Source organism: Rhinatrema bivittatum, chromosome 7, assembly GCF_901001135.1.
Source record: "Rhinatrema bivittatum chromosome 7, aRhiBiv1.1, whole genome shotgun sequence".
Taxonomy (NCBI): domain Eukaryota; kingdom Metazoa; phylum Chordata; class Amphibia; order Gymnophiona; family Rhinatrematidae; genus Rhinatrema; species Rhinatrema bivittatum.
In genome coordinates, this window is record NC_042621.1 from 7,313,768 (window position 1) to 7,332,942 (window position 19,175).

Consider the following 19,175-nt stretch of genomic DNA (forward strand, 5'->3'; position numbering starts at 1 on the left):
GTTGGTGATTCGATTTTTAGGAATGTAGACAGCCGGGTGGCCGGTGGGCGTGAGGATCGCCTGGTAACATGCCTACCTGGTGCGAAGGTGGCGGACCTCACGCGTCACCTATATACGGTAGGAGTTTAGACAATGCTGGGGAAGAGCCGGCGGTATATGTTGGCACCAATGACATGAAAATGTGGGAGGAGGTTCTGGAAGCCAAATTTAGGCTCTTAGGTAGAAAGATTAAATCCAGAACCTCCAGGGTAGCATTCTCTGAAATGCTCCCTGTTCCACGCGCAGGTCACCAGAGGCAGGCAGAGCTCCGGAGTCTCAATGCGTGGATGAGACAATGGTGCAAGGAAGAGAGATTCAGTTTTGTTAGGAACTGGGGTACCTTTTGGGGAAGGGGGAGTCTCTTCCGAAGGGATGGGCTTCACCTTAACCAGGGTGGAACCAGACTGCTGGTGCTAACCTTTAAAAAGGAGATAGAGCAGCTTTTAAACTAGAACAAAGGGGAAAGCCGACAGTCGCTCAGCAGCGCATGGTTCGGAGAGAGGTATCTTCAAAGGATACTAATGATGCATTAGAATTAGGGCATCCAGACAGTGAGGTTCCAATAACAAGAAAAGTAGTCCAAGTGCTTGTAACTAAAAACTCACCTGAGCAAAAAAATTCCAATTTATTCCTATCAATTAAAAAGCAGAATGAAAATACAAACAAAAACCACACTTTGAAATGTTTGAATGCTAATGCCAGAAGTCTAAGAAGTAGGATGGGAGAATTAGAATGTATAGCAGTGAATGGTGACATAGACTTAATTGGCATCTCAGACATGGTGGAAGGAGGATAACCAATGGGACAGTGCTATACCGGGGTACAAATTATATCGCAATGACAGAGAAGAGCATCCGGGAGGCAGGGTGGCGCTTTATGTCCGGGATGGCATAGAATCCAACAGGATAAAGATCCTGCATGAGACTAAATGCACAATTGAATCTTTATGGATAGAAATCCCTTTTGAGTTGGGGAAGACGATAGGCATAGGAGTAAACTACCGTTCACCTGGCCAAGATGCTAAGAGAAATTAGGGAAGCTAACAAAATTGGTAGTGCAGTAATAATGGGAGATTTCAATTACTCCAACATGCTAGAAAGATAAAAGTTCCTGGATGGAATAAAAGAGTGTTTTATGGAGCAATTGGTTCAGGAACTGAAGAGAGGGAGCAAGTTTAGATCTAATTCTCAGTGGAGTACAGGATTTGGTGATAGAAGTAATGGTGGTGAGGTCGCTTGGCAATAGTGATCATAATATGATCAAATTTGAATTAATCACTGGAAGGGCAGTGTAAGCAAATCCACGGTTCTAGTGCTAAACTTTCAAAAAGGAAATTTTGATAAAATGAGAAATAAAGTTTAAAAAAACCTGAAAGGAGCAGCTACAAAGGTAAAAAGTGTGCAAGAGGCATGTATATTATTAAAAAATACCATCCTAGAAGCACAGTCCAGATGTATTCCACACATTAAGAAAGGTGTAAGGAAAGCAAAACGATTAACAGCATGGTTAAAAGGTGAAGTGAAAGAGGCTATTTTAGCCAAAAGATCTTCATTCAAAAATTGGAAGAAGGATCCAACAGAAGAAAACAGGATAAAGCATAAACGTTGGCAAGTTAAATGTAAGACATTGATAAGACAGGCTAAGGGAGAATTTGAAAAGAAGTTGGCTATAGAGGCAAAAACTCACAGTAAAAACTTTTTTAGATATATCCGAAGCAGAAAGCTTGTGAGGGAGTCAGTTGGACTGTTAGATGATCGAGGGGTTAAAGGAGCACTTAGAGAAGATAAGGCCATCACGGAAAGATTAAATGATTTCTTTGCTTCGATGTCTACTGAAGAGGATGTTGGGGAGATATCCGTTTTCATGGGTAATGTTTCAGATGGACTGAACCAAATCGCGGTGAACCTAGAAGATGTGGTAGGCCTGATTGACAAACTGAAGAGTAGTAAATCACCTGGACCGGATGGTATACACCCCAGAGTTCTGAAGGAACTAAAAAATGAAATTCCAGATCTATTAGTAAAAATTTGTAACCTATATTAAAATCATCCATTGTACCTGAAGACTGGAGGGTGGCTAATGTAACCTCAATATTTGAAAAGGGCTCTAGAGGTGATCCGGGAAACTACAGACCAGTTAACCTGACTTCAGTGCCAGGAAAAATAGTGGAAAGTGTTCTAAAGATCAAAATCACAGAACATATAGAAAGACATGGTTTAATGGAACACAGTCAGCATGGCTTTACCCAAGGCAAGTCTTGCCTCACAAATCTGCTTTATCTTTTTGAAGGGGTTAATAAACATGTAGATAAAAAGTGTAGCGGTAAATGTAGTATATTTGGATTTTCAGAAGGCATTTGTCAAAGTTTCTCATGAGAGGCTTCTAGGAAAAGTAAAAAGTCATTAAATAGGTGGCGATGTCCTTTCGTGGATTACAAACTGTTAAAAAACAGGAAACAGACAATTTTCTCAGTGGAGGGGGTGAGGCTTTTCAATATATTTATAAATGATCTGGAAAGGAATAAGACAAGTAAGGTAATCAAATTTGCAGATGATACAAAATTATTCAGAGTAGTTAAATCACAAGCGGATTGTGATACATTACAGGAGGACCTTGTGAGACTGGAAAATTGGGCATCCAAATGGCAGATGAAATTTAATGTGGATAAGTGCAAGGTGATGCATATAGGGAAAAATAACCCATGCTATAGTTACACGATGTTAGGTTCCATATTAGGAGCTACCACCCAGGAAAGAGATCTAGGCATCATAGTGGATAACACATTGAAATCGTCGGCTCAGTGTGCTGTGGCAGTTAAAAAAGCAAACAGAATGTTAGGAATTATTAGAAAGGGAATGGTGAATAAAACGTAAAAGGTCATAATGCCTCTATATCGCTCCATGGTGAGACCGTACCTGGAATACTGCGTGCAATTCTGGTCGCCGCATCTAAAAAATGATACAATTGCGATGGAGAAGGTACAGAGAAGGGCAACCAAAATGATAAAGAGGATGGGACAGCTCCCCTATGAGGAAAGACTAAAGAGGTTATTTATTTATTTATTTATTTATTTGTTGATTTTTCTATACCGACATTTGTCGGAACATCATGCCGGTTTACATTGTAACAAAATAACAAGGGAGAGAAATACAATAAACAGGGAGGGGAAGGGAGAGCAGTAATGAAGGAGGAGAGAGGACAGCAGTAGGAAGGATAGGGAAAGAGAGAAATTTGATAGGAACATTTGAAGAAAATAAAATTAACAATAGACAATATATATGTACAGGTGGGTTGGTAGGTACCAGACCAGTGATGGCAGTGACAGGGAGAGGTGTGTGTGGGGGGGGGGGGGGGGGGGGGGAATTGTAGGGTAGGCTTAAAGGAGGGTGAGGGGAAACTAATTACAGAATTTAGGCGTCATTGCTTAGGGGGGAGAAACACTGTATTTTGGAGTCTTTGCTTGGGGTGAAGAAAGGGGGAGAAAAGGATAAGCAAAGAGGAGGAGGGGGAAAGGGTGGGCTGCGGGGTTAGAGTGCAAGCTAAGTTTGGTCAACGTGTGGATACGCTAATGTAAAGAGCCAGGTTTTGAGCCCTTTTTTAAATTTAGACAGGTTAGGTTCTAGGCGGAGGGCCGTGGGCCGTGGGCAGGGTGTTCCATAGGGAAGGGCTGGCAATAGAGAAAGCCCTTTCTCTGGTTGAGGTGTGGTGAGCAGTTTTTAGGGAGGGGTTGTATAGGGGCGGGTAGATGATCGGAAAAGAGGTGCATTCTCGAGCCAAGTGTGATTTTGATTGTACAATAGATTGTGGAGAATGGTGAGTGTTTTGTATTTTATGTGTGAGGTTATGGGTAACCAGTGGAGGTCTTTTAGGACAGGGGTAATGTGATCAGATTTACATGCGTTTGTTAGGATTCTGGCCATGGCATTCTGTAAAAGTTGGAGGGGTTTGATAGTGGAGAGAGGGAAGCCCAGCAATAAAGAATTGCAATAGTCCAGTTTAGTTAAAATAGTTGCCTGTAGGACTATGCGGAGGTCTTGGGTATATAGCAGGGGTTTAAGTTTCTTTAGGATGTGCAATTTGAAGAAGCCTGTTTTTATGGTATTGTGGATGTGAGATTTGAAATTTGAAATTTAAATGTTGGTCAAGATAGACCCCGAGATCTCTCACATTGCAGGTGAATGTATCAGGTGGAGGGTTGGTGTTGCTTAAGGCAGGGGGCGAGCGAGCTGGGGGATTGGTGATTGTGAGGAGCTCTGTTTTTGCTACATTTAAAGTGAGATGTAGGTTTCAGAGGAGGGTGTTAATTGAAGTAAGGTTAGTACTGTTCAGCTTGGAGAAGAGATGGCTGAGGGGGGATATGATAGAGGTCTTTAAAATCATGAGAGGTCTAGAACGGGTAGATGTGAATCGGTTATTTACTCTGTTGGATAGTAGAAAGACTAGGGGACACTCCATGAAGTTAGCATGGGGCACATTTAAAACTAACTGGAGAAAGTTCTTTTTTACTCAATGCACAATTAAACTCTGGATTTTGTTGCCAGGGATGTGGTTAGTGCAGTTAGTATAGCTGTGTTTAAAAAAGGATTGGATAAGTTCTTGGAGGAGAAGTCCATTACCTGCTATTAATTAAGTTGACTTAGAGAATAGCCACTGCTATTACTAGCAACAGTAACATGGAATAGACTTAGTTTTTGGGTACTTGCCAGGTTCTTGTAGCCTGGATTGGCCACTGTTGGAAACAGGATGCTGGGCTTGATGGACCCTTGGTCTGACCCAGTATGGCATGTTCTTATGTTCTTATGTTTGTGAAGAAGTCCCCTTAGTCTTACACCAGCGTGATTTTCATCACCACATTAAAGATCTTCGTTCTTTTGCCATTGAGGTCCCTACCCCACGTACTCGTGGGGGTAATTTTGGTGAATGGTTGATTCAAAGGGAACAGTGGTGGATCTTCACTTTAAATTTAAAATCTAATCCGTGATATTTAATGGTCTGTTTCTTTCTGACAGGCTCCTTTTATATATAGTTGCATTCTGTTCCTTTGACTTTCCCCGAACTTCCTCCGTTTTTCCTCCCATGTGGTGTTCCTGGATCATCGTATAGTTCTTGTCTTCATTGATTCCTTCCTGTTTCTCTCTTTGGCGCGCTTTTGACGCTAGCCCCGCCCCCTGCCTAAGCCTTATCTAGCATCCTGTCGTCACTGCGGGTGCTCTCCCTTCCCATGGTTTGGAATTCCTCCTGATATCTTTCGGCTTGTGGGTCCCTTTTCTCTTCTCTTTCTTTTATACCTTTGCCGCCTGCTTTCTCTGGGGCTGTAATCTGTAGTGTACATTTCCTGGTTTCTTTTTGCAGGACTTCCCTAAATTGAGAGTTTCTGATGCCGCGGGGCTGCCCAACACAAGTGATTCTAAAATAGTTCTCAATACCTGCCTCTGCTTCAACGTTGATCTATTTCATGGTATGTACCGCTCTTTTCTTCACATTTTTTAATCTCTTTTGTACTTTATCCTGATTCATTGTTTTATTAATTCAATCAGTGTTCAGAGGCACTGTGTTCTGCAAGTGCCATTTCGGGCATTCTTGGTGTGTTCTGCTTGCTATTCATCCTGTGTGATATGTACTGCCAATTTCATATATTCTATATATTGCACTGCCATATTCACAGATTTCAAATTTTCCCTTTGTTGCTGTTCTCATTCCCCCTCTGCTTATCTTTTTTGATAGTGTTTGGAGATGCTGTGATTTAATAGCGTTGCACTGTTGAGGCACTGTGAAACTATTGAATGTCCCTTTTGTTACACTGATGGTGGACCCTTGGCCTGAGGTGTGGTTGATGCTACCCACAGGGCAAGTCCTACAGGTTCCCACCATCAGGAGGCAGAGCAGGCTAGGAGACGGAGGCCAACTGGAGCTTCACCAATACCAACCCACGTTCCCCTCAGGTTGAGCCCTTGGGTGCTGGGGCCGGCTGGATTAGGTGGGCCTCCGTGTGACGGATCCCAGTTGGTGTAGACAAGGGTACGCCAGGAACCAGCAGAGGTATTGTAGGGCCGAGGACTGTCTGGATGAGGCAGGGTTCCAGAGATCCAGATACCAAACAGGAACAGAGTAAAGCAGGGGTGTCCAGATAAAGATAGGTCGAAGCCTGAGAGGCCAGTTTCGTAGAATACTGAAGGAGAGTCCAAGGCAGGCGGCAGGGAGGCAAGGTACCAGGAAGCAGGGCCGAGGTCAGAGCCAAGAGATCAGATCAAGCATAGTCCAAGCGAAGCAGGGTCAATACCAGAGAATCAGTCCAAGTGAAGAAGGAGGAGGTGAAAGAATAAGTAGGAACAGGAACCAGGAACAATGACGGGAACAGGAGGCAGGAACAATAACAGGAACAAGCAACGAGCACACGAACAATTGTGGAGACCTGTTGCCAAGGCGAGCTCTGACTGTCAGAGCTCGCCTTAAATAGTCCTAGGCTGATGACATCATAAGAAGGGGCCGGCAGCCCTAGCCTGCCACGGGCCCTTTAAGTAATCTAGAGAGGCGCCCACGCCTGGGGGGCTGGCAGCGAGGAGCAGACAGTGGCGGTGTCTCAGCCATGTCTCGAGGCGCGGCGGCGGTAGGCAGGGCCGCGAAGAGGAGGGCAGCGCTGAAGGTGCTCCCTCTTCTTTGTCGAGGAGACGGAGCCTGGCCCCAGCAGGGGAGTGAAGAGAGCCGGTCATGAGCTCTGCGGCCGGCCGATGCAACACCTTTTCCCCCCCGCTTTGGTTTCCTCTTCTACTCTGTTTCCTCCCCGCCCCCTCTCACCTCCCTGCTTTCCCTTTTCCCTTCCCCCTTCCCTTTTTTTGCTAGTATCTGGGCATGCTAAATGTATTGCTTTTGTTGAGGCATATTCCTGTTAATTAACTATTTGTTCATTTATCTTTTCATTTTCAATTTTGTGTAGCCAATGTTTGTTTTCAGTTAGGATCCTCCCTTTATCTGTTGACAGTTTGGGGCTTTTGTCCCTCCCGATGCAGCTGAAGTGGCGAAACACGGTTCAAGTTAAAATGTCATTACATGTCTAAATTAAATCTGCCAGGTACCTAGATTTGCACTTCCAGCTCAATTTCTTATCTGCTCGATTTTTATAAGGATACTGCGGGACTTGAAAGGCATCTTGTGTGAAGATCTCCAGTTATACTACGATGGTAGGCATTCTGTGGCTGGTCAAGGAGCTAGGGCCGGTGTGTCCTAACCCAGTCCTGACCAGTCTGGTTTTCTGGATAGCCAGAATGAATATGTATGACAGAGATTTGCATAAATTGGAGTTGTAATGTACGCAAATTTATCTCATGCATATTCATTATGGATGTCCTGACAAGCAGGAAGTCCATATTGACATAGTCTGGATAACAAAGTTAGCTGGGTAAACGTATCTGGCTAACTTTGCAGGTATATTCAGTAATGCAGCCAACTTTTATAGCCAGAAGTTAGCCGGCTAAGACATTCCAGCTAACCCTTATATTGGAGTTAGGTGGTTAACTTAGCTGGCTAACTCAGTTCCTCCCAGTTACACCGCCAGAAAACCCCTAACTTATTTAGCTAAATTCTAGCCACCTAACTTATTAGCCGGCTTAAATATAGCCGGATATGTCTCCAAATCTTAATTTAACCGGCTAACTTCTCAGTTAGCTGGCTAAATGCTTTTGAATGTCTATCTCTTAGGTCTGTCTCCAGGACAGTACCTTGAGTCTTTTTCCCTCTTTGCTGTTTGATTATTGCTATTCTGACCATATTATTCTGACTAGGATACATTTCCCTATGGATTTCTCACTCAGGAACATAGTTATAGGAAGCAGATATTGAGTGAGACTCATTGGCAGTAAGCCCGCTGTTGACCAAGGACTAAAAAGTAATATTAAATAAATAGATGTGAACATGAAATACCTTTTATGTACTTCAAAGTCTTTAAAAACTACAAGAACATTTTGCACGGTTACTGCAATAACAAATGTCTCATTCTTGCCAACAGCATCGGTCTCCAGGGATCGTATCATATTAAGAGACCTATTTACGAGTCCGGTGACCTTCTAAATTGCAACAGAAAGTTGTTGCTCAGAAATCCTGTGCTGTATGAAATGTGCCCAGAAAATGCCATGGCCATCGGGCACACCATTTTCCCTGATTAGCTCCCATCCTCTGGGCCACCAGGATGGGCCACTTCATTACGTCGTCGTTTTGCTCTTCCATCTGTAACCCAGCCATCATGGTGACAGGTCTCAGCAGAGGGCCCTAGTCCATGACTTCCTTCAGAGCCTGAAACAAATGAAGACTTAAATCTCACCCATAGGTATCGCTGCCAGCCTCTTACATAGAAGCCCATCCCAGAATCAAACCCTGCTTCTCCCACATTGCAGCGCTGCCCCTGGACCAGCCTAAGCACATCTTAATTTAATGTAAAGCACCAACGAACTTTCTATTTGAATTTAAAGGATATGCTTGTCCTTTTTTTCTTTAGTTTACCATGCACAAGTCAGTTTACTTGGCAAGGAGGCAACTGTACACCCCTTTAACCTTTAGCGATTCACTTTCCATTAGTCATGCAAACTTACCCTTCCTGTTGCAAAGTTTCTATAAATCTTTCACCATCTAGAGTGCCTGGCATTAACAAACATGCTTAACTTACTGACATGCATTAATAATCTTGTTTGCTGAGGGACATGACTAGAAGCAAGGTGAATCATGCTGCGACATTTACTTGTGCTTTAAGATCAGTTGAATTACATTGAAACAAAATACATAAAATAATCACCCTGTGTGGCATTCTGGAACCCATTCTCCTGTATAGCAGGCAGGCATTGGAACTCATAGTGGAATCCATTGGAAAACCTCAGAGGAAAAGTTGGAGAAGAAGGCTACATTCCACCCAACAGTTATACACTCTGAGCGGTTTATTCAGCGTAACCCCCTTTTTTCCTCGGGGTCACCTTTGGAGGCTGCAGAAGGGGGTTATTTGCACTGCTGCAGCTCCAGAAACAGTCAGGGTCTTCCAGGGATCGCCAGTGGGGATCAGTTTCTGGGAGGCCCAAGCTTATTATACCACAAAGAAGCCCAAGGTCCACACCAGGTCTCAGTTCCAAATGAGAAAATGTATTGAAAGTTCAGAGGTTAAAACAATCCTTCACAGGAGAAGTGTTCAGCTGAATCACAGGAGGGCACAGTCCAAAAACTCAAGCAAGATCAGCAGAAACCTTCTTCTTCTTCAAATAACCATCTTTGAGGAAGAAGTTACACCCAGTTCCAATTAGACCCAAGATCTCCTGGGTGACATGGGGCTACATTTCTTTCCTTGAGCTTCCCCAACAAGGGCAGTACTATTTAGACTTCAGGTCCCCCCTTCTGGATGACTATAGGAATCTTTGCAGCAATCACCTCTATATTTGGAGTCCTTATGCTCCCCAAATCTAACTCCTCTGCTAAGATGCTTGGAAACCTTCCATCAAATACTCATCCCCCACCCCCCTATTCTTAATACCTTATCTCAAAAACCATTGCCTCATCCCTCTGAAAAAACATTTTCATTCCATGTTCTTCGTGTTCCTGAACTTCGTCTCTTTGATGTCCCTGTTCTCATCTCTCGTCGGAGCTCCCTCATTGCCTGTCTTCTGTTCCTAATGTTCCAGATGTTCCTTTCCCCCTCCTTAACAGGAAGGACCATTGCAAAAATGCTCAAACCCTGTAACCTGCATGAGCTCTGAGGTACCAGAACTCTCTGTCCTTTAGATCAGCGATTCTCAACCAGTGTGTTGTGACCCAACACTGTGTCGCAAAGCACAAGCTGGTGTGTTGCCACCTCCGCGGCCAGAATACAATGCTCCCTGATCTCCTGCTGATGCAGCTAACCTTCACTCCCCCTCCTCTGCTCCAGTGGAATAAAGGGATCTCCTCCTCCGCCCGGGAGGAATGCTAGCAGCAGAGCCCATTGCAGCTCTAAGCGGCCATCTGGAAAGAACACATGGGGGTGGGGGACTGGCCTTTGTGCCGACATGGTTGGAAGAGGAAGTGAGGTGGACCTGTGCAGGAACAATAGAAAGAGCAGTGCGAGCCAAATTTGAAGAAGCACAGCGTCAGCCCCTGCGGCTCCAAGAAAGAGAATGTCCTGTCGGCCACAGGGGCTGGAGGAGAACAGGCTGAAGCTGCTGCTGCTGCTGTTACTTGTGCTTCTGAGAGGAGAGAGAAACAGCGTGTGTGTCTGTGCATGTGTGAGTCTGAGCATGTGAGAGTGGGAAACAGCTTGTGTGTGTTTGTGTCTGTGTAGGACTGAGCATGTGAGAGCAAGAGACTCCCTGTGGGTGTGTTTGTCTGTGTGAGACTGAAAACATGAGTGAGAGACAGCTTGTGTGAGGATGAGCATGTGAGTGAGAGCCAGCCAGTGTGTGTGTGTGTGTGCTTGTGTGAGTGAGCACATGAGTGAGACATAACCTGTGTGTGTGTGTCTGTGTGAGACTGAGAATGTGAGAGTGAGAGGGAGTCTGAGTGTTTTTTTTGCCTGTGTAATGCTGAGCATGTGACAGTAAGAGACTCCCTATGGATGTGTTTATGTGAGACTGAGCACATGAGTGAGAGACAGCCTGTGTGAGACTGAGCATGTGAAAGTGAGAGAGACGCTGTGGGTATGTTTTCCTGTGTGAGGCTGAGCATGTGAGTGAGAGATAGCCAGTGTGTGTGCATCCATGTGAGACTGAGCTTGTGAAAGTAAAAAAATTGCCTGTGTGTGTGTGTGTGCCTAAGACTGAGCACATGAGTGAGACACAGCCTGTGTGAGTCTGAGAGACAGCCTGTGTGTGTGTATGCCTGTGTGAGACTGAGCATGTGAGAGTGAGAGAGCCTGTGGATGTGTTTGCCTGTGTGAGGCTGAGCATGTGAGTGAGAGGCATATGTGTGTGTGCCTGTGTGAGACTGAGCACATGAGTGAGAGACAGCCTGTGTGTATGTGTCTGTATGAGACTGAGCATGTGAGAGTAAGAGATTGCCTGTGTGTGTTTGCCTGTATAAGACTGAGCACCTGAGTGAGAGTGAGTGTGTGTGAGACTGAGCATGTGAGGGAGCCTGTTGGTGTGTTTGCCTGTGTGAGGCTGAGCATGTGAAAGTGAGAGACAGCATGTGTGTGTTTGTGCCTGTGTAAGACTGAGCATGTGAGAATGAGAGATAGTTAGTGTGTGTGTGTGCCTGTGTGAGACTGACCACGTGAGAGTGAAAGACAGCCTCTGTATGTGTGTGTCTGTCTGTCTTTGTGTGCACGTGCAAGACTGAGCAAGAGCGAGGCAGAGACAGCCTGTGTGTTTGTCTAAGTGAGACTAAGCATGTGAGGGTGAGCAAGACAGTATGTGCATATATGAAAGAGAAAGGATAAAGTTTGAGCAACAACCCCCTCCTCTCCTCTTGCTAATCCAAGACAATCTCGGGGCACCATGAAATCAAAAGTTCCCAGGTATGGATGTTTGTGTCTGCTGTTTTGAAATCTTTTATTGATGTGTGGAACATTTTTATGAGTTTTTAATTGTTGGATGTTCTATTTTTCAGCTGTTAAGAAATGTTTTACTAGTATGATTGTATTATTATTGATGTTTTATATATATATATATATATATATATATATATATATTTTATGAGGAATGGTGAGTCTGTTTTTCCATTGTTCTGATGGGGTTTCCAGTTCAGTTTTTGTCTGCATATTTCTATTCAAACTCGTTTTTTTCTTATTTGGTGAGGGTCTGTCTATATTCTGCATGTATGACTGAGGAGAGGTATTCTGTCAGCGTGTAGTTTCTGTGTAGGGATCTATAGCAGCCTGGCTTGTTCTGTTTTCCTAATATGAGGTGTTTTAGTATTTTAGGGCCTGTGTAATATTAGCTGTTGTGAGCCTGCCCACGGCTCACACCTATCTTCTTCCAGCTCACGCGGCAGGCCGCCACCGATGTCGTCCTCTGCGGCCCAGAGGCCGCGGCTGGCTCCTGCTCTGCGCAGGCAGGCTGAGCCCCAATGTTCTCCTACTTCGCGGACGAAGCCGCTGCCGGGGTCCTTGAGCAGCAGGGAAGCTGTCTCTCCCAGTGCCTGCCACTTCTTCTCAGGCCTCCCACGCGGCAGGTACGCAGCCGTGTCTGCTCTCTTCCTGGTTTCTCCATAGGCGCAGGCGCGCACCTCTCCAGAATTTAAAGGGCCAGCAGCGGGAAAAGCCCGCGGCCCCAACGAATGATGCCATCAACCTGTTCCTGCTTCAGCCCTAGAAAAGGGCCTTGCTGCTGTTCCTCAGGGCCTTTGGATTGGGTTTGCACAGTGTCCAATCCAGGTCTTCCGTGGTCTTCCGTGCCTTGATGGATCTTCATTCCATGTTCTTCGTGTTCCTGAACTTCGTCTCTTTGATGTCCCTGTTCTCATCTCTCGTCGGAGCTCCCTCATTGCCTGTCTTCTGTTCCTAATGTTCCAGATGTTCCGTGTCCAGATGTCCTGTGTCCTGAGGTGCCATGTTCCTTGTTCCTGATGTCTGATGTTTCTGTCTTGACTCTGTCCATTTCATCTTCAGCTCTTCGTCCAGTTCCCAGGTCCCTCGTGTGTCCACCTCTCTTGGCGTGCCATGTCGTGGTCCGTGACCAGCCCACGGGAAGGCTGTGTAGAGCACTTCGTGGTACAAGCCCTTCTTCTAGTCTACAGTGCAAGCCACCGGGAGACTTCTGTTTTTAATGCCTTGCTTCTGAGTATCCTGAGTCTTGAATCTTGTCCCGGTCTACGGAGTTCCCTTGTGCCTGCATCCGTCCATGCCTAAGACTCTGCCAGAACCTGCTCTGCTTCAGCGTAGTCCGTGACCAGCCACAGGCAGCTGTGTAGGGCGTGCCCCGGTGCAGGCCTCTACTGAATCTTCGTCATGTTCATTTCAAGTTCCACTACTTTGCCTGGAGTCTGCTTCGCGTTCAGCGTGGTCCGCAACCAGCCATGGGCGGCTGTGTAGGGTGCACTGCAATGCAGTTCTCACCCAGTACTTTTGCCTGATTCCTGAATCCTTGTCTGAAACTACCGAGCAACCAGAATCCTTGTCTGAGTCTTCTGAGTAACCTGAATCCTTGTCTGAGTCTTCTGAGTAACCTGAGTCTTCGTCCGAGTCTCCTTAGTATCCCGAATCCTTGTCTGAGTACTCCGAGTCTCCTGAGTATCCCGAGTCCTTGTCTTCCGAGTCTTCTGAGTATTCTGAGTCTTTGTCCGAGTATTCAAGTCTTTGTCTGAATCCTCAGAGTATCCTGAGCCTTCGTCTGTGTCTTCTTATTCCTGCCCTCAGCCTCCGTCTGGCCTCACGCACTCGTCGTTCCCAAGCAATGGGTCCGAAAGGGCTTTTGAGTGGCCGGAGGGCTACTCTCGAGATCAGCATTGCGTTGCTGGATCTCATTGGCGCGTGTAGGTCCAGTGGAGGGCTGAGCCTGCCTTCTTCCTGTTCTGGATAATCCTTGCCTTGTCTTCACTCCAGCCTCGCTCCTGCTCCACCCGTGCTCGTACCAGCTCACCTCCCGCGGTATGTCTTGGGGCTCCTCCCTGAGCCGTGCTGCGGCCCAAGAGCTCACATCCTACCTTAGATGGGACTGCGCCTCCGAGCTCCTAACAGGGCCTTGGGGCGCGCTTCTCAACATTAGCACTTCTACCTTTTCATAAGTAGCATTATTACTGTTCTTTTAGTATGGAGGTTTTACTATATTGTTGTTATATTTCTTTTACGCGTGACTTTCTGAGCGCTAAACCTGTACTGAACATGTTACAATAGGCCTAATGCCATATGGGTTCCAAGTGTCTTTTTTTAATGTCAATTTTCATATAAAATCTATTATAAATGCATAATTTTTAACTGTGTGGGGAAGGGAGGGTGTGCAAAGCTGTAGAGTTCACAAGGCAGACTTTTTCACCAACTGGGCCCAAGTAGGACACAGCTCTTATCCACCATTCCTGCTGGAGCCCAACAAAAAATGGCAATTCTCTTTCTCTTCCAGGCTAGTGATATCTGATTCTATCTTCCCCTGCTGGGCCTGAAAGTGACAGCAGAAGAAAAAAGGTTGGTGGCTCCACGGGGGACAGAGAATGTACCTGGTACAAAAATTACTTTCTGTTCAGAGAGAGTTACTCTTATCTTTTCCCTTGTGTCATTCTTAACAGTAAAAGACATACTGAGGCTGTTTTTTAGTTTAACTGTGGCTTGTTGTGAGCAGCTTGTCACACATGGGAGCATTGTCCATCAGGTGTGTCACGATGGGGAAAAGGTTGAGAGCCACAGTTTCAGATAACCTTTTAGAGAGCACTCTCTTTGCGTGCTACCTTGCATTGTGGCCATCGCTTTCTTAAAATCTGAGCTTTGCATCTATGCACTGATGTAACCCTGGCTAGGATCACCAAGCAGTCTGGAGGGATCCCTGGCTAGGATCACCAAGCAGTCTGGAGGGATCCCTCCAGACTGCTTGGTGATCCTAGCCAGGGTTACATCAGTGCATAGATGCAAAGCTCAGATTTTAAGAAAGCGACGTCCACAATGCAAGGTAGCACGCAAAGAGAGCCACAATTAAAGGCAGGCTTGGCACTGCCTTGACAAGAAACAGTGCCTTAATGTCGATTGCTTTTCTAATGGTGCAAAAGTGTGATAAACACAAATGCAGAAAGGAAAGCTGAGGGAGAGAGGCACGGGGGAGAGGAGGCCTTCTTAAGAGCAATATAGATGGCAAATGAGATCACTGTTAATGTGCCTCGGCTGGGAGAAGAGATGTTTATTACAACTGCTTACCATCTACCTTGACTGCTCAGCCTCAGAGAACACCACTGAGCAGCACATTTACAGATATGTACCGTCTTATAGGAGTAGCAAAGCACTATTTCTTTACCCGTTTCCATACCCCAGGTGATTCCATCACCTCAGCACTTTCATATGTTCACGGCTGGCACAGGTCCTCCACAGAGAACAGCTCCATGCACTGGGACAAATAAAAGCCTCTCCATGAGGGAGATACACACTGCAGAAGGCAGATTGGGTGGAAAGGGATGTGGTTCTACCTCTGACCTTGATGTGATATGCAAACCTTCCTATATTATAGGTATAAAGGACAGCTACCCTCTCTCTGGCTCTTATTCATCTTAGTCTCTGCAGGGCGGAAAATAAGACTGCAACATTAATAAAACAATTTCTCTTATCTGCTTAGAGCCCTCCTGAAAGCTGACTCCAGAACTGCCCTAAGGTTTTATACCATTTCATGCCCAGCCAGCAGTCCTTCCACAGATGAACTGAATCTTAAAACACAAGGTCATGGAAATAAAGGAAATATATTTTTATTCATTTTTTTAAATTAGTGCATTTTGGTTTCCAAACATGACAGCATGTCCAAATTTTGAATAAATGGAATTTTTTGATTTCTGTAAATTAAAATAGTCTTGTTGACTGTTATTTCCTTTTGAGTTCGAGGGCAATAACTATCTCTTGGGCATATGTAGGCACAAATTTGGAAAAGGACTGAAAACGGATGAATATTTGTGATCATTGTTAAGTGACAACATTCTTTATGGAACTTTGCTAAGGGAGAATAGAAAATCTTATCATTGGGATGCTGGTTTCTATGAATGGTAAGTGTAGGGAGAATCCCAGATATGGTACACTCATTTTGAGTTTTGTAGCAGTACAAGAGGCTCTGGGTGGGGGAGACCCAGGTGTTACCAATCTTTGCTTTCATGGAAAAATGTAAAATATTTTATACATATATTGCAACAGTTGTTGGAGAAAATGGTATGTGTCTCTTTCAATATGTGGGTTTTTCTGATTCGATAACTTCAGATTTAGTGGGAGGTGGAAGACTGTGAAGGTTTTGCCCTTTTGGATCCTGCCTTTTCCTGTGTAGGGGGGGGGGGGTGCAGAAGGGACCTCCAGAGATGTAGTTTTCTGGAGCTGCCAGCCTGGGAGCTTGGAGGAGGGGAAGGAGCAGGTTGGGAGTGGGGATGCTGCAGGATCTCTTCCCTTCAAGGGGAGAGTTCCGAGGCCATGGAGTGAAGAGTTGTTTTCCCTTTCCCCAAAGAACTGGAGGGAAGTAGCAGCCATTTTTTTCCCCTAAAGGAACAAGGGCCAGAGATGAGTCTGTCCAGTACGAGAAGTGCTCCAAGAGGTCCAAGGTGTGGGTATGCCAGGGAAGAAACCTACATAGTTGGGAAGCAGTATGGTGTGGATGGTAAGGGAGGTCAGAGACCCCCAAGTTACAAGCAGCTCTGAGAGTGGGAAATTGCATTGTGGTTCCTTTTGGATGTGAATTTTGATATGGGTAGGTATCAGGAAGAAGTGCACCCCCTTCCTTCCTGTTAGCATGGGGGGAAATGAGGTGAAGGTGGAGGAGGTGTGGCATTGAACCCACAGGATGTGCTCAAAGAATGAGGACAATTAGCTAGCTTTCTGAGGTGTACCATTATTGCCTTCTAAGTGTTTATGAGGGGAAAAGAAACACTACTGGCTGTTGATTCCCATGAATTCTGATATATTCAGTATTTGCAGTTTTATCTGCTTCACATCCATGTAAATAGTTGCTGGCTGGTTCATCCAGGAATAAGGTTCATGGCTTGAATTTGGAAACTGTTGTCGGGACACTTTCTTTAGCCAACACTATCATGGCACCAGGGACCAGAGTTCATAGTGAATCCTCCCTGTCCATGGTTTCATGTGCTTAAAAATTCTCAATATTTGTCTTTTATATTAAAATTAAACAACATGAAGTTCTTCCTGTAAGTTTTCCCTATGAACACTTTCTTCTTCCCAACATAGACCTAAGTTTCACCTAATGAAAGGCTTCATCAGGGGAGTGTTTTGAAAAACTCATTCTAGCTGTGTGATGCACAATAAAACCTTTTCTTTGAAGAATCCTTTTCTTTTATGAAGAATCCAGCTTCACTATTATAGAGGAAACATATCTGAGTGGCATGCTTTTGTTTAGATGAATTTACTCCTTCCCGACGATTCCATCTTCTAAGATAACGTATGTTTTTTTCTGGCATAAGATTCAGATGGTGTGTTAGCACCATGGCATTCCCCAATACTGATGTTGCTTATTGTATTCACTTGGGGTGGTCAAAGATTGTAACACATGTTGCCTCTTACAATAGCACACACATCTCTTAACTTTCAAACGCACCGTTTTCAAATGCAACACGTTTGCAGAAGGGATTGGATCCTTCTGGAAACTTTTGATGCAGCTCCAACATTGCTCTCTGCTTCCATGGCAACGGTTTGGGAAATTGGATTGAAACAGCATCCAATGGTTCTGACTTTTACGGTCTGGTAACTGATAAGCATGTGGGGTAACCTGCACAGTGCAACAGATACTGGCATAAGTATAAGCTTTCTGGGCAGACTGGGTCGATCATTTGGTTCTTTTCTGCCTTCATTTCTATGTTTCTAGCGTGTTTCATGCAGGGGGCTTCTAATAAACCCCTCTGAGATGATTGTTGAATATGCTTATAAAGCACGTGTATGAAGTACAAATAGTATTATTTAATGGAAAGTTCTCATCGCAGAAAACACAACTGTCACTGAGATCAACTTGATGTTCTACTCTGGTTGACTGCTTCCACAGAGATCCCAAGGCTTGAATGAGTAAGAATTGGTAGCTGTCTTACAACACTACAATCGATCTGTCATGGAACTGAACATATGGTGTAAACCAAGTGGAAAAACTTTCATTGTTGTTGCTTTTCCTGTATGCATGGTACTCAGCAAGTACACAGTCAGAGAAGATGGAAAAGGGAAGGGGCATTTTAATACTCAGTGCTGCCTATCTTTGCCTTGTTTGAGTAACATAATTTATTTATTTGTTAGCTGATTTTGTATATCGTCATTCAGTGGGACCATCATAACGGTTTACAACATGGTAAAAAATATACAATACGTAAGAACATAAATACAATGCATAATAATAATAATAATAATAATAGATAAAAGAACAATAAAAGTAGTAAAATGGTTATTAATAGTAGTCAGGAATAATAAATAAAATAGTAAAAACATAGTAAAAGAGTTAAGATCATTAAAAACACATCATAAGAAGATAAGATAGGGTAAACTGGATGTGATAGGGTACATAGAGTGTTATTTGGGGGTCTTCGTATGCCTTCATAAATAGCCAGGTCTTAACTTCCTTTTTAAAGATTTTTAAACTCGGTTGTAGTAGTATTTCCGCTGGGAGAGAATTCCATATCTTTGGGGATGCTAATGAAATCGCACGATCTCTTACCTGGCAGAGATGTGCAGATCGAACAGAGGGGATAGTTAATAAACCTTTTGTATGCAGATCATAGATTTTGTTGGGGAGTGTGAAGTTTGATACCTGTGTTGCAGTTTGATGCTGCTGGAGAAGATAGTGGACCCTTGGGCCGGCCTACCTAGGGAGACAGAGTAGGCCGGGGGACGGAGCCACAAGCAAGAAGGGTTCACCCAGGAACCAGGGACCCCCCGGGAGGAGCCCGTAGGGTCCCGGGTCCTCGGGACTGGGAGCTGTCTACAGAATGTCCAGAGGTTGAGATGAACGTAGGCCGGGACCAGAGCAAGCAGAATGAATAGGAAGTCCAAGGTACCCGGAAGGCAGGGGACCGGCTGCACAGGGCCGAGGGCCGGCTGAAGGCAGGGCAGCGGGCGGCTGCGGAGTCTGTAGCAACCGGAGACAGAGGCAGGCAGTGGGTGAAGCGGGGTCAGAAGCAAACCGGAGTCTGAAGCAGGCTGTAGGCTGAAGCGGAGTCGGAAGCAGACCGGAGTCAGAGGCTGGCTGCAGGCTGAAGCGGAGTCAGAAGCAAACCGGAGTCAGAGGCTGGCTGCAGGCTGAAGCGGAGTCGGAAGCAGACCGGAGTCAGGGGCTGGCTGCAGGCTGCAGCGGAGTCGGAAGCAAACCGGAGTCGGAGGCAGGCAGCGAGCTGAAGCGGAGTCAGAAGCAAACCGGAGTCAGAGGCAGGCAGCGAGCTGAAGCGGAGTCAGAAGCAAACCGGAGTCAGAAGCAGGCAACGTGGAGATCACCAGGAATGCAACTGAGAACAACTAAGGAGTTGTGAACCTTGTTGCAAGGCGTTGAGAGAGAGTCTGAACGCCGGTTATATCGGGACTTGGGCGTGACGTCAGCAGC

At 45.3% G+C, this 19,175-nt stretch overlaps 1 long non-coding RNA gene across 1 annotated transcript; it reads left to right on the forward strand.

Annotated features, from left to right (window-relative positions):
* Positions 1–3,048: 3,048 nt before the first annotated feature.
* On the forward strand, positions 3,049–15,388 carry LOC115095144. Its single transcript, XR_003857700.1, has 4 exons — positions 3,049–3,085; positions 5,392–5,497; positions 14,040–14,136; positions 15,234–15,388. It is a non-coding gene; the product is annotated as an uncharacterized LOC115095144 (long non-coding RNA).
* Positions 15,389–19,175: the final 3,787 nt, after the last annotated feature.